The sequence below is a fragment of the Octopus bimaculoides genome, chromosome 9 (assembly GCF_046866305.1).
Source record: "Octopus bimaculoides isolate indiv1 chromosome 9, ASM4686630v1, whole genome shotgun sequence".
Taxonomy (NCBI): domain Eukaryota; kingdom Metazoa; phylum Mollusca; class Cephalopoda; order Octopoda; family Octopodidae; genus Octopus; species Octopus bimaculoides.
In genome coordinates this window covers 21,765,115-21,782,614 of record NC_142936.1, presented here as the reverse complement: position 1 = coordinate 21,782,614, position 17,500 = coordinate 21,765,115, and positions in this window count along the sequence as shown.

The window sequence follows — 17,500 nt, the reverse complement described above, 5'->3', positions numbered from 1 at the left end:
TATATGTATATATCAATGCATATATAAATATGTATATGTATTTATACATAATGGATATACATAAATATCTATAATGCACACGCGCACAAAATGATACAAATTATAAATCAGTGGAGAAATTAGATTTGTATGACATATGAAGAGCGCATCCAACAAATGGCTGACAATGATTGGCACGGCACCTACCTAACAATTGGGAAGAATCTGAAACCATCACTTCACTAATACTACGATCTATTATATATGTATATGTTTAGCCGCACAAGTGAAGGCGCGTGGCCCAGTTTTTAGTATGTTGCACTCACGATCGCAAGTTCGCAGTTTCGATTCTCGAACCAGGTAGTGCGTTGTGTTCTCCAGTAAATCAATTCTTTTTATGTTGCTCTAGTCCACTCAGCTGTAAAAGAGTAACCCCTGCGACGGTTTGGTTCTCACGTTCAGGGGAATTGCTGTATTTCTAGTCATTTATATGCTGTAGAAAACGGGTGGAAGCGCATGGCTCACTGGTTAGGGTGTTGCACCCATGATCGTAAGATTGTAGTTTCGATTTCCGGGCCGGGTGACGCATTGTGTTCTTGAGCAAAACACTTCATTTCACGTTGCTTCACTTCACTCAGCTGACAAAAATAAGTAACCCCACGACGGACCGGCGTCCCGTCCCGTTGGGGAATATACAAATATATACGCCACGGAAACCGAGAAACCGGCCCTATGATACCTTATATATATATATATATATATATATATATAAACCTGGCAATCGACCCTATGTGTCCTAGGGACTCGTGACAGTGAAATAATGTTAATGGCAAGCCTAAAAGTGTGGTTAAGAAATTTGTTTCACAATCACGTTGTTCCAGGTTTGACCCTATTGCGCGAGACCTCGGGAAAGTGTCTTCTACTCTTTCCTCAGTTTCGAGTGTAATTTGGTTCATAGAAACTGTGTTTAGCTCTCAATATGTATATGTACTTGTCTGTGCTCGTGTCTAAACCGGTGTCTCTTTCGATAGAGATCGATAAAGTAGAAATCGATAAAGCGACTAGCAGATTGAAATGTGTGCTGTGTTCGGTATCTTAGACGAAAACCCTTAAAGGTGTTGATCCAGCATAACGGCAGCCTGATGACTGATAACTGTAAATAAGTGAAGAATATATGCGCTGTGTGTGTGTGTGTGTGTGCGGAGGGTATTTGTGAAAGTAATATTAGTTTCATTGACAGAGATGTTATCATTAGGTTTGATGACAAGTCCCCATAAATCCCAAGAGACTTTTCTACAAGTCCACAATGCTGTATTCTATTCCATTTTTCTTCTTCTTGCTATAACTATTTCTACAACAGCACCAACACCAGCATCAACATCAATACCACCAACACCAACACCAACAACACCAACACCAACAGCACCAACACCAACACCAACAGCACCAACACCAACACCAACAACGTTAGTGAAATGTGTGGGCGCAGTATACACAAAGCTTACTATACCTCCCGGTTTTCAGGGATTGATGAATTTAATGCCAGTATGCAAGAAAAGTCTAAAAGTTGGCTGACGTGTTTACTATTGGGTTCAGGGTGCCATTAAAACGTAGTAGGAACAAAGAGAGGAAACGTGTAAGTGCATAAAAGACTATGCAATATAACAAAGTATAATATGTTCAAGTAGGAATCGAATGCACATAAAGAAGAAAGAATGCCTCCTTAAGACAGTGGCTTTAGCATATATTGACAACAAAGACAGTATTAATAGTGAGAGGTAATATTTATTCCCACTTACACATGGATATTCTGTTAGAACAAACTTTACCGCGGTTGGTACCATGGAAAAAAAAAACTTTCATATAGGTTTTTAGTGCAGAGTGCAGGCTTGTTTGTTTTTAAGGCCAGCGAGGGGATAACTCCCCACCAACTCTAGTGTCAAGATCACCAGATCACATGATTTCGATCTTATTTGATCTCATCGGTGATAGACACTCGACCGCTAGAGATAGCAGCGATTCATCTCTCCGCTAGTGATATATAGAAAATCAGTGCCAGAACAGGCAATAGTGTCGTGATTAGCCAGTGAACTTGTTAAAAAAATATATATTAGTGACAGAGCAGTATCAGTACTGAGAAGTATGCATGTGAGAGAGTCCTCTTGATCAACTGACTGAGCTTCTGTTGGATGAAGTTCAACATCTAAGTAAAGAAGCAGCATCGTAATACATTATGGGGAAATATGTTTTGACATTGAAGATGGAGTTGTCATAAGAGATTGTCAGACAATCAACTTTACCTAGCATATATAGCAATACTGATAACCATTTTTTTTGAGTGTCCTTGTATGAACAAAGGATAAGGTACAATCTTCTTTACTATGCATACCACTTGCATTTCAGTACTTTTAAAGGTTACTAGAATGACTTTTTTGGAGCCTCTATTTTTGTAAGTAGTGCGGTTCATGCGTGAGATACAAAAATTTTAAGTGGGTGATATTTAGGCACAGAAGTTTGAGGAGTGATATACAGAAAAATGTGTGTTATTAGAATTAAGAAGAAGCTCATTAAAGTAGAGAAAGAAAAATGTTGAAGCGATGGTCGAATATGTTAAATTCATAGATTGTGAGTTGGAAAGTTCTCCATTAAAGCTTACTGCATCGGAAAGTGCGGACAGGAAACTTTCGATCCAAGCGACGACATTTGCGTCTGCACAAAGGCAATTTTATTAGAAAGCTTCAAAATTAAATATGGCGGAAATTTTTCTGCGTATAAGGGTAGCAACGCTGCTCTTATTGAAGTTCTCAACGGCAAGAGACCACTAAGGAGTAACATTAATTAAATGTTTGGTAGATTTAGTTCTGTACAAAACGTGTTTACCATTGAATAGTACTGATAAGTTATCGAGTTAGATATATTTCCCCATTCAGCTGCGACTTTCAATAAGTAAATAAACAATTAAATGTACAGTAATTTTGAGAAAATTTGCGAAGATTCTTCTCTCTTCATCTTTTTCTCCGGTCACTTCTTCATTTATATCTATGTAGCTAATATGTAATTACATGGAATAATGCTAGTAAAAGAAATAATATTCTTAAGATTATATATCTGGATAAGTACAGTACAAGTTATTACACTTGGAAAAGTTCAGGACAATTAATTACATCTGGTAAAGTACAAAACAAGAAAATATTTACTTAAAATATTGCATCTAAGGATAAAATTTCAAATAAAATATTAAGATTTAGAAAATATTAGATTTTACTAAAACTAAAAATTTTATAACGAGTTATTACTTCTATTTGTTATTACTTGCTACTTCTATTAAAAATAACTCAAAATGTTTTCTGCACTTAAAAAATATTCATTTTTTGAATTATTAATTAATAATTAAAAATTTGATAATAGGTTATAAAAACAATTGTAGTACATACTTAGTACAATAAATAGAATAATGCAAAAATTAGTTATATATTACAGTAAAACCTATCTATAACAACAAATTCGCAGTAAAATTTGCTTGAGTTATTGCCAAGTCTTCGCATTTTTAGTCTTGAATAATGCCTATTTTTTTACATAATGAATTTGCCTACCATATATAATATTCTACTTTGCATAAAACTTTAGCTATATTGGTACTTCTGGTTCTCGTTTTTTAAGTGCTCTAGTGTGTCAATATTTTAACAAAACGATGGTACATCTTTAAATTATAATGTTGCTTTGTAAAACAAAATCAAACAATTTTTAATATTCAAATTTTATCCTTAGCTGCAATATTTTAACTACAAATTTTCTTGTGTACTTTACCAGATGTAATAAGTTGTCCTGAACTTTTTCAAGTGTAATAACTTGTCCTGTACTTTTGCAGATTTATAATCTTTATAATCTTTAGAATATTATTTCTCTTGCTCACATTTTCCCATGTAATCCATGTTTTTTTTCCAGGCTATGCTATTATGCTAATGAATGATGTGTCAAATGTGTCAATTAGCAATGTTGTTGATAATTTTTTCCTTACCTCAATGATGCCGGTGACATGTACTAAAAGTCCCCTAGAACTATATTTATAAAAAAGTATAGAACTATGTTATCACCATAAAATTTGAGAAACAAACACTCATAAATTTTTTTTTTAAACTTCATTGTATGACGTTGATACTATGAAATTCCTCAAATTGAGCTCTATCATTTAAGCTTAATTAAAATGTAGTTTGTTCTTAAAATAAAAAAAGTTAATTATATTTAAATCCAATTTTTTTGCCTTACTTACATTTTTTCATGATATTTTACTTCACAACTTTTTTGATACAAATTTTTGTTGCATAGGATCAAAACAATGAAATTCTCCACGCTTTCTTCTATCATTGAAGCTAAGACAAATATATTTTGCTTTTAAGATAAAAAGTTATTTAGATCTAAACTTGATTGGTGGCGTTACTTATTCTCCTATAACGTCGCTACAAATTTTGATGTGAACTTTTTTTCTCCTGGACCAAATCTCAATTTTTTAATGTCAAAATGTAACCAAGGACCAGTCCTCTTCAAAAATGTTAATGGCTTTCCATTTGCTTAAGAACTGAATTAGCGACAAGCTCTGAAATATGCTGCGTGTGAGTAAGTTGCAGCCTTAAGAATATTATTCAACTACTGCCATAGTTGAATGATAGTTTAGTCCACATTTTGTATGCAATTATGCAATTTCGAAATTAAAGCAAAATCTGTCGTTAAAATTTCGCTTTGCTTTGAGCTATATCCCTTAAGTATACATATTACTGAAGGAATGTAATTTAGCTCGCTAACCAAATATCCAATTACGGGTGGGGCTTTTTTTTTCACAATAAATCATATATGATACTATTCACCAGCAACAAAGCGTTTTCATGCTTTGCTGACGTTCACATTGTAGTTGCAAATTTTCCCACAATTATCATGATTTGCAATATTTTGCAGTACTTTTCTAATTTTTCACACATGACATTTGTAGAGATGTAGCTCAACATAACTAGTGGCCTCTCTTATATTGAGGGATTTTAATTTCACAATCTTTAAGAGAGATCTGACATAACATCAGGGATAACTAGTTTGAATACAAAACCACATACACACAAACACAATTTCTAATTATATCAAGAATACATCACCACCCTTTACTCCCTTCAATATGAGCAAAATACAACTAGAGCCTTTGAGTTTCTCCAAATACTAAATCTCTCTATCACAGAAAATTTCTCACGACAAATGCACATATTTAACATAGCAAGGATTGCAACTAAAAGACTGGCCTCCGAGAACTTAAATAAGGTGGTAGGCCCGTTTTCTCCTTCAGAAGCTAAACAAAACAAAATTGAAGATAAAGCAGTCTCATTCCCATTTCCACTAAACTAATGTCATTACGGCTAAAATAAGGCACTAGTATACAATATCATTGAGAAAACACGATATATGAAGCCTCTGTTAAAGAAGACATCTTGTCCAGCTAATGCATATCGATTAAGTGATAGAAGAGAACATTTAAACTTTTCACTGGACAATTGATTCCCTCATCCCCTCAACTTAATACTTGCTTTTACTTGCTATTACACTCAGAATTATTATTCAAGCACCAATTTCACAATTTACTGTTTTATACACTTTATATAAGCTCTAGATACCAATCAATACTAGTGCTTCTTTTTTTCTGAATCGATATTTATATTTAAAATAAAATCAATATAATTTAACCAGCGTTATCTTAGCTATTGTTTAATGTCTGTACATCAGTATGCAGAACGGTTTCTTCCCTGAACTAACGAGAGAACCTCTACACTTCTACATAGCCAATTGAACAGTGAGTAAATAGCTTCCAAACTTACTTAAACCCACATTCCACCGTCATAAAGCAGATAAGACTCACAATATAATGCAGTAATAGAAACACCAAATAAAGGTGTGATGATCACGGCTGGAATGTCTTTGAAAAAAGGCTGACTGAGTTGGGGTTAATCAACAACAACATTAATTCCACAATGTGGAGAACTAACTGATATTTATATCTATATACTACTCTCCGCCTATATGGAGTTAAACCACTCCAGTGAGTAAAGGGTACAGATTGTCGTTTGAGGCGAAACTGCAAAATTCCATAACACATGGCAACATTAAGGGCGACTGATTATTTAGAATTCTCAGTATCATTCTAATAGCTACTGCGAAGACCACAGCCTACACCTAAATTGACAAGTTCTTGGTGAGAGATTTTTGAGTCTTCCTGAGAGAATGTCACAAGCAACTTGCAAAAGCCAGAAACATTTAAAGGAAAAAACGGAGCAGAAGTACGTTTGCAAGAAGGCTTCATCATTACAGGCACCTCCTCACATCTTTAAAGAGATTTCAGGGTGGTGGTGTTGAAGAGCCTTGAAAATAGTCATGATCGCCAGTGATCAGTAGTTGTAGACCTTGAACAATACCAGCTAGGACTTTCATTTAAGCTATATGTAGGCATAAAGTGAGGTTTCCAAACCGGGTGTAAGTATTACGAGACGTATCTTATTTCATTATTGCCCACAAGGGGCTAAACATAGAGAGGACAGACAAGGAGATTAAGTCGATTACATCGACCCCCAAGAGGATGAAAGGCAAAGTCCATCTCGGCGGAATTTGAACTCAGAACGTAACGGCAGACGAAATACCGTTAAGCATTTCGCCCGGCATGCTTACGTTTTTGCTAGCTCGCTGCCTTATTACGAGACGTATCTTAGTCAACATATCATTTATACTTTGTGATATCACGTGGCAGAACTACTAAACTATTGGTAGGTTTTTAGAGTAAAACAGCACGTTTAGTTATTATTTGGTTCTTGATTAGCTCCGATCAAAGGTATTCCATCCATGATTCTCCCCCTTTTTTTTTTAACTGTGTCTCACTTGCTTAGCACGGCAGCGGTCTGAAGCAAGTTTGGCTACTATTTATAATAGATATATGACGACTAGGTGGAGGTTCCCTAGTGCTACAAAATAGGGATTTCATTAGAGAAACTTCTTCACTCTACTGTTTATCACTGTCTTCACTCTACTGTATGCAGTGATTTACCTTTAATGTGTATGGCATCATGTGCTATCTATGAATATTTTATGTGCAAATTAAAAATGTTAGCTTGTTTGTAATGTGCATGTGCAAAACGTGTATTGCATGCATAAATGTATATATGTGTTCTTGATTTGCATTAAGTCTGCAGGAAATAAAGTGGAAGCCCGTTATTACAATCGCAGATATTATTATCAACCGGTTATCGTTATCGAAGTTAGAGTGCTCAAAACGATTTATTTGCTCAATGTTATCAGTCATTTATCACTAACACACACACACACACACACACACACACACACACACACACACACACACAAACACATGCATAAACATACCCGAGTTCACATACACACACGTCGCACGTATTCACCGTTTTATGTATATTTGGTTTATGTATATTTGATGTAATATATGTTATACATTTACATGTATAACGGATGCACTGCGAACGTAGATCTTTTATGTATCAGTGTATTTATATTGTGTGAAGACGTAATGCACAGTTGGAGACTCTATTGCATTTAATTTGCGCAGGATTATCACCGTTGGAGAAAAAAAACTATTCTCTTTATATAAAAGATTAAAATAGATACGTTATATAAATTAACTTACTTCTACGTCAGCTCCTAGCTAAGCTTTTGAAAATCGGAATAGATAACTACTAATTCACACTTAAAAGCTGGAGGAGATTTGTCACAGAACATTTATTAACGAACAAACTCTGGGACATCATTAGATAAATTGGTAAGTTTAATTGTACTAGGTAGTTATTTAAAGAAGTTAAGAACTGGAGATAATTTGAGAGCATCTATATACATAAATGCATGGTATGTAAGATTAACATTAGCAAAACATGCATTGATTTGATTGCAAAGAAATAGCTAAGGAACATATAAATACAAACATATAAATATAAATATGAAAGCATACAAATATTCTATACAGTTCCACTAATGATTTTACTTCTAGCATATCTTAAATAAATAACAGATAAGCACATGAACAGAACTCATACGTAAATAGAAGTATCTATGTAGTTGTTTTTATAGATTTTCTTTTAATGGATTAGTCAGAGAAAGTAGAACGCTTTTATGACCTTTTGCAGGTGTTCTGTGGAAGATAGGTGGAGGTTATAGCGGTTATTCTCAGGATAGAGATCTGTTCCTGATTGCTTAGAACAAAATGGACTCCACTAAAATCAAGAAAGAGCTAAGTGGTGATTTTAAACCAGCCAATACAATAAATACAGTATCATGATATATATATATATATATATATATATATATATAAATATCTGTAAAAATATGTGACACTTATTCAGTAGCCATGATAAAACTCCGAGTTTCGGATGCCAGGGTGGAAGCCCACGCCAACATCTCCCACCCTGGCATCCAAAACTCGGAGTTTTATCATGGCTATTGAATAAGTGTCACATATTTTAACAGATAAATTCCTCTATTTACATAATATCGAGGTCTCTTTCTTTCTTTTGTTGTCTTTTCTATCAATATATATATATATATATATATATATATATATATATATGGCGATTTTCTTTCTCCGTCTTCCTGTCTTTGGACTTTGTCTATATTTCTGATGAAGAGCTCCGCTGGAAACGTGAAATCCTCTTTCTTTTCTTTCCTTTCCTGAGCGTCCAATAACACTGTACTTATTCCACGTCCTCATTCTGTTCTTTTTTCTTGCTTGTTCATGTTTATATATATATATATATATATATATATATATATATATATATATATAAAATCCGCTCTGTCTCTTTCTGCGCTTATAACTCGAGTGTTGTTCATCTGATATATATATCAGCCATCACCATGATGGACCGCTAGGCACCAAAGCTTTTTCTATTCTCTCTCTATTTATTTCTTCGTGTTCCTTTCTGTTGAAGAGCGTAGGCTCGAAACGTAAAAGACTTTCCCATCTTCCTGAGAGTTAAACTAATATACCTGTTTGTTGTTTATACACCTGTCTTCGTCTTTTGTTTTTTTGTAAATTCCAACGATATATATAATTTATATATATGTGTACACATATAATGTATACGTATGTATGTATGTATGTATGTGTGTGTGTGTGTGTGTGTGTATGTATACATATACATATATATAGGCGTGGCTGTGTGGTAAGTAGCCTCTTCCCAACCACATGGTTTCCAGTTCAGTCCGACTGCGTGGCGCCCTGAGCAAGTGTCTTCTATTATAGCCTTAGGTCGACCAAAGTCTTGTGAGTGGATTTGGTAGACGGAAACAATCTTGCGAAAGGATTGTTGACCCACTCGTACATTTGATAATCAAGTGATGGAAAATATTTAGAAAATGTCTTCTACTGTCTTCTGCACTTCTGACAAAATTTTAAATTTGTTTGGAAAAGCCTCTACGCTTGGGAAGCAATCAAGCTGCGTGTTTTTAACTTTCCTGATCCACAGTTCTAACTTGTTGGTGAAAGACTTTAATTTGCCTGTAACTGTAATAATATTTTTGTTCGCTCCTTGCAGACTCTAATTTAAAACGTTCAACTTCTCAAAAAGATCGTTGAGAAATGCTGCTTCCAGCCACCAGTTATCATCGTTAAGAAATTCAAATCCAGAATTTTCAACATCGAAGAAACATTTTATTTCAGTTCGCAAAGAAATAAATCGAGTGAACACTTTTCCTTTCGTGAGCCATCGCACTTCTGTATGAAGCAGTAAACACTTAAAATCAGAATCCATAATTTCACCTAGGGATACAAAACGTCTGCACTGTAGGGAATGCGATTTTATGTAATTTACCACTTTAACAATGTTGTCTTCAGGAAACCATCAGGTAGAAAGTTAGACACCAAAATATTGTGGTGAATCATGCAATGTACAATTTTAACTTGTGAATGTTTTTGTAATACATGAGCCAAGAAGCCTTTCTTTCGACCCTGGATGGATGGAGTGCCATCAGTGCAAACGCCAATATAAGTTTGCCACTACATCCCTCTCAATATGGTCTTAACTTGTTTGATGGCTTCATCACTAATCATTGTGCCAACGGCAATCTACAACGCTGGTAAAATAATGTTTTTAGCATCAAAATGTGGTGTTTTCTTTCTTTGCCAAAAGCTGGGCAATCTTGTAAGTAGTGATTTGAGCTTTCTCAGGAATTAAGTAATATTTCTTCAGCTTTTTTATTTGAATTTTTAAATTATTTTTTAACATCTCAAAGTATCCTTTTGGTTTGTCCTTATGTAGCAGATGATTTATTACATGACGAAGTTTACTGGGAACCATCGCTTTATTTGACAGTGTTGTAAAACAAATCATACAAAAAGGAACTGAGTTGTCTTTTTCTGATAATATAAAACCATATTGGATATAATTTTTATCACATTTTCGTTTTGATGAGGTAGACTTTTTATTCTAGTATTCATCTTGTTTGCTATGATTTTCTTTCTCATTTTTCTGAGATCTCAATAAAAATTTGTCCATGTTTAAATCTAAAACTAAAAATCGATTAAACTTAGCATAAAATAATTTATAAAAATTATAAATAAATCAAAAATTTAAAACTACAAGAACTACTAAAGAATTTACTTTCAGACAATCCCGGCTTAAATGCAGAAATGTAATATATTGTAGCAAAACTGCTGTTTGTCGTGTAACGTAATTAATTTATATTTACGCTCGAACTTTGCGAATGTTCTTGGATCGTTGTTTCCTTAAAATCCCAAAAATATTTTTCGCGGCACTCCAGGTATCTCTTGCAGCATACCACTGTGCCGTTGCACGTAGTTTGGCAGACACTGTACTATAGGTACAAGGCCTGAAATTTTGGGAGAGGAGTCTACTCTATTACATTAACTTTAGTGATCGACACCAAAAGGATGAAAGAGAATGTCGACCACACCTTATAATGAGAGCAATTTTGAGGAGTGGGAATTAGTCAATATCAGTACTCGACTGGTACTTTATTTTATCAACGTCAGAAGAATGAAAGATACATTTGACCTAGCCGAGATTTAAACTCATTATGCAAAGATCGAGAAAGAATACCGTAAGGCATTTTCCCAACGTTCTAACGTATCTATTAGTCCAGAGAAAAGTGGTAAACAAAGCCAGTTTTAAAATCTAGTTGTAGTAACGTTTTCCTCTCTTGACCGACTCATCTCAGCATCACTCCACTACCCTTGAGGATAGTATAACATATCACAGTATTCTGTTTCAAACCATCTCAATTATTAGATCCTTTCCTTGTCTGGTGGAAATCAAGGCGAAAATACGAGCGTGTGCGCACAGGAGAGAGAAAAAGAGAGTGAGTGAGAGAGAGAAAAGAGAGAGAGAGAGAGAGTGAATGAGAGAGAAAAAGAGAGGAAGCGAGAGAGAGAAAGAGAAAGGGAGAGAGATAAAAAGAGAGGGCGGGGAGAAGTGAAAGAGACAAACATGACAACTGTAATAGATTACCCAATGGCACAAATTACAGTCTAGTTAAATGACCAATTTACAAAAACACGAGAATTCTCTTTATGTTACTTAAGTTACCTAGCAGTGTTTACAAATGCAAATGGCATTTGAAGTTTAGCAACGTATTATCATGTTTCTCGATCTACAGCAAGAAGTCTCTTGTATTCTAATTAATTTTGCATCATTAACGTTAGCATCACTTTGATATGCTGCACTTTAAGGATGGAGTTACACGCCACAGAATTTGATGAAAAGCATCGAGCTGGTTTCAATTAAGTTTCATTGTTTCTATGTATACATAAGTATCCATACACATGGATGCATACACCCAACCACCCGTATGTGTATATATATATACATATGCTTGTGCGTATGCGTGTGTGTATACATATTTATTATGTATGTATATATGTATGTATGCATGTATGTATGTATGTATGTATAGCCCATTTTCACTGATTGTTGGACTTGCCACTCAATTTGTGGGATGAAAGTACTGGGTAAATTGACTGTCAAGAAACTATAGTATATATATATATATATATATATATATATATATATATATATATATATATATATATATATATATATATATATATATATATATGTATATATATATATATATATATATATATCTTTCCAATTCTGCATGTTCTTTCCAGCATTATTCTTATGCTCTCATTCTGCAATTCCCCTTTACTCAATCTATCAACTTGTCCTAAATGTCTTTTTAACTTTGTTTCTCACAAATTCGTCAACGCGAGTATAGTTCTTTACGCACTGTTTGTTCTCTTTAGTATCCAAATCTATCTGCAGCAAACATAGCTGCAGCCCAAATAATCTTGTTAGTTTCAGTTATATTTTCCATCTGGAATATCCCAAGGGTCGAATCTATCTTTTCGGTTTCAACTTCGATCAATGTACCTCAGATTGGGAGGTGCTTGATCCTGGTCTTCTCTAATATGTCGGCACAGCATCCTTCACTATGTCTTGTTGGTCATCATCGTATTCTTGTGATATAGCTCTTCCCATTACTTCTGTTTCATTTGCTGAGAATGCTTTTATATTTTCATTGCCGCCATTTATTTCTCTGTACTCGCTGGGCACGTTATCTGTTGGTGAAGTATTACTTCGATTTTCTGCTACCCTTTTTTATATCCTCAATTTCCATGTCTGTTAACCACCCCTTTGCTCTTGTTGCACTTGCCTGAACTGTTGCACACTTATCTTGAAAATCCTATTTCATTTCATTTTGCTTTCATGCGTTGTTGGAATTCCCTTCTACTGGGTTCACTCCTATACTCATCATCATTATTATTGTATTAAAACTCAGCTTATTTTGCTGGGTATGATGGAAAGTATCAGTTGTCTACAGCCAGCAGACTAAAGTGACCCATGCTTTACTGGTCATGCTTCAAGAACTCTGCGAAAAATTCTTGCAGTTGCACCGATCATGTTGGCAGTTGAGTGCTGATACTTCCAAGTGCACCAATTGCACATCGACTCTCTACATTGACCACAACATTTGTATTTCCCACTTTAAATCGTCGTAATTGTTTATTGTTTTCTTCTTTCACATTGATCTTGTTGTCACCGAGGAATACTATATTGATTATCATACATGTTCTTTGTTTTTCATTCAGCACAGCAATGTCCAGCTTCCGATGTAATGAGCGCACTGGATCATTGCATCTCACAGGATTTTGCATTCTGGTGACTCCTGGGGTTTGCTGATACCACGTCTTTGCTCTTTGTGGCCCGTGATTTCCACAGAGTCCCCAATGGACCATTCTTTCCACAATGTCATGTTGTCTTTTGTATTCGCGTTGTGCCAATCTCAAGCATTCGCTCACGATGTGCCATACTGTTTCACCCCTCTCACCACACATCCTGTATTTGTCGCTATCGGTAGTGTTGTCTATTCTGCATTTCATATAATTGGTCCTTGACGCTTGTTCTTGAGCTGCGCATATGAGTGTTTCTGTCTCTAACTTCAGGTCACTCCTCCTCATCCACAACCACCGGTCCTCTGCATCTGTCTTGGCGTTCACATCTCTTGCAAACTGACTATACATTTTCTTTCCAGTCCATGTTTTTCCATGTTTTTTTTTCTTTTTTTTTTGTTCATTTCTTGTTTAAATTTTTCTTTAGTTACACAATTTTCAGTTTTTTATTACGCCGGCCTTCTTTGTGTATTTCAGCAGTGGCTCCACAACTTTTTTTTATCTACCACCCTAGGCTGTGTTCCTCTTCTTCGATATAGTCCTGGCAACTGATCAAACCTCTCCTACCCTTTCTTCTGGACAAGTACAGCTTATCGGTGTCACTCTTAGGGTGGAAGGCTCCGTGGACTATCAACATTTTCCTGGTTTTAGTATCCATTTTCTTAATTTCTCTCTTTTGTCATTTTATAATACTGAAGTGATGCTATCGCCCATGTATTAACTGTTTGGATTTTACGCCATCCAGTCAATTTTGAGCGCAGCACCAACCTCAGTCTTCGGAAATACTCCATCCTCAGTTGCTCTTTCATTTCCTTTTCCATTATCTCGTTTATTATTATCATTATTATTATTATTATTATTATTATTATTATTATTATTATTATTATTATTATTATTATTATTATTATTATTATTATTACTATTATTATTATTATTATTATTATTATTACTATTATTATTATTATTATTATTATTATTATTATTATTATTATTATTATTATTATTATTATTATTATTATTATTATTAGTGAGTGAGAGAGCGATGCAAGCCATCAAAGTGACACTGGGGCACAAATATACGAAACCCAATATACCCATCATGACTACAAGGGCATATTAGGCACATGCATCATAGCCATATGTCCGTAACATGGTGATCTCATATCAAGATATACAGCGCATGTCCTTGCAGGTGGGGCCCACTTAGAATTTTCTTAAGGTCGAGTAGCCCACCCCACTCAATAATGTTTGTTTAAGAATGTTGAACGAAACACTCATGTTTCCAGAGGTGAATTATTCAAACCCCAAAGAATTCCTCTTAACTCATAGCTACTTCTGCCAGTGATCAGGGGTGCACATATCACCAACCACTAAGAGACATGCTCAACTGGTTAAGGTCAAGCAACTGACAAGCAAATCTATGGTAATGAGCAGAATATTTACTGCAGCCCATCTTTTATACCAAGACAAAACATGTACGTGATAACACTTCCAATCAATTAAGATCAAAAGCCATGAGAGCCACTGCCTGGTATTACACCAGGGCATTTATTATTATTATTATTATTATTATTATTATTATTATTATTATTATTATTATTATTATTATTAGCTGGCAGAATCGTTAGCACGCCGGGTAAAATGCTTAGCGGCATTTCGTTCATCTTTACGTTCTGAGTTCAAATTCTGCGTAGGTCGACATTGCATTTCATCCTTTTGAGGTCGATGAAAATAAGTACCTGTCAAGCACTGGGATCGATGTAATCGATTAGCTCCCTCCACAATCTTAGGTCTTGTGTCTATAAGTAGAAATTATTATCATTATTGTTACAGAGAAGCATACATGCGCGCGCGTGAGCATTCACAAACACATACACACGTGCGCGTGCGATCACACGCACACACACACACACACACACACACACACACACACACACACACACTCACTATTATATGGGTGTATGTATATGTATGTAGAGAACAAGACAGAAAGATAAGACGGAGGACCGAGACGAACAGAAACAATAGTGAAGATATAAAAGAGAGAGAGAGAGAGAGAGAGAGAGAGAGAGAGAGAGAGAGATAGAGAGAGAGAAAGAGAGAGAGAAAGTGAGAGAGGGAGAGCACAGAGAGAGACGGGGTACGAGAGAGATTGCTACGTATATTACAAATGGAAGCAAGTTTAGGAAAACGTTTATAACATCTCCCGAAGATAATTGAAATCCAGTCATTGTTCATTGTGCTACGCTCTTTGGATTGAAGAATTGCTTCAAGCATGCAATTATTTACTATGATATACCTCAAATAAATGCCCCCGGCGCAAAGAAATGATCGATTAGTTTAGGAGACTGCGATTTCAACATGATTTTACTAATAAAATTTGCCTCGTTATCATGTTTAATGACTCGCTCTGTATTGTTTGACGGTCTAGTGAACAGGTTTGTCAGCTCAGCGCCCAGGTTGTTCTTGAAGCTTGTTATGAGCGATAAACACATCTAAAAGGGAACGTGCGTATGTAGCTTGGAGTGACGCCGGATGTAATGATTCTGCACACACACGTGCGCGCGTGCGCATTATAGTTACATCCTTTATATATATTTCTTCATTGCCCACAGGGGGCTAAACATAGAGGGGACAACCAAGAACAGACAAAGGGATTAAGTCGATTACATCGACCCCAGTGCGTAGATGGTACGACCCCGTTATATATATGTATATATATATATATATATATATATATATATATATATATATATATAGGTAATCTTCAAGTTTAGGGGGATAAAAAAAATAAATAAAAATATTCAAGGGAAATAACTGAACGACTTACCAGTATTATCCGTTTTCTTCTAGCTGTTTATAAATAAATCACACCCTAACCCTAATCCTAACCCTAAGCCTAACCCTAACATCAATCAAATCACGTGTGTGATTTATTTATAAACAGAGATGTACGGATACTACTGGTAAGTCGTTCAGTTACTTCCCTTGAATATTTTTTTTTTTATCCCCCTAAACTTGAAGATTACCACACATATATATATATATATATATATAATAAAGTAAAGTTGTGGAATACCGTACGAGTGGAAATATATATGAAAGAAGGTTTGAAAATGCACTTATTTTTTTAAAATATTTATTTACTTAACCGGTTTCACTTTTTTAGAAAAAGATTATCAAAAATCTTTGAGAATAATAAAAAAATGTTAAAAAACAGTTTGAGTATTAAAATGCATATATACATTCTTTGATGATAAAATATATTTAAAGTATAAAGCTTTGTATGAACTTTGTAGTGTTACATACTGATTGTCACACATTCTCTGATATTAAGGTGAAATTGTTAAAAACAGTGTATGAAAATACACATATGGAAAAATACATATACATATTCTTATACATATTCTTTGACAATCGAATAAAATTGAGGAGGAACTGACCTGGCCTTTTTCTCTTGTGTATATTGAGGGAATGTTTTACTGTCTTAAGAGACAGTATGACTGGCTAGTATATATATATATATATATATATATATATATATATATATATATATATATATATATATATATATATATATATATATGTATATATATATATGCCCAGCTCTTCGAAACGCAGGTGTTAAAACAGGGGTAGCTGATGAAGTAGAATGTTCTCTATGTGGCTTGTGTATTTTCTCGTCTACGTTTTGTTTGCAATGTCCTGTACCCAGATATGCACCTATACATACAGGTGGATGTCGGTACGCACATACCTGTACGTATATATGCATATACTCATTTACTATTTGTTTATATATATATATATATATATATATATTAAATTCAAATTACGATAATCGTAAACAAACAAACGAAGTTTGCTTTTAGAAGCGTTGAGATGTCTTAGAAAGTTAAAGAAGTGATTTTAAATTCTCAATCACAGAATAATGCTAATAATATAGCCTGAACAGGATAAATTACCCCTATTTTGCAGAGAAAAGTGTAGGCGGCCAGCTATGAGACTCGAACTCACACCTCCGTGATTACGTGTCGTGTAGTATATATATATATATATATATATATATATATATATATATATATATATATATATATATATATATATATATGTATATATATATGTGTGTGTGTGTGTGTGTGTGTGTGTGTGTGTGTGTGTGTGTGCGTGTGTGTGTGTGTGTGTGTGTGTATATACACACAATAATAAATCTCTGAGCGATAAAGAGTACCAGCACGGAATCGTGAAGTATAATTGTCACCTAAATGTGGCGGACCTATAGAGACG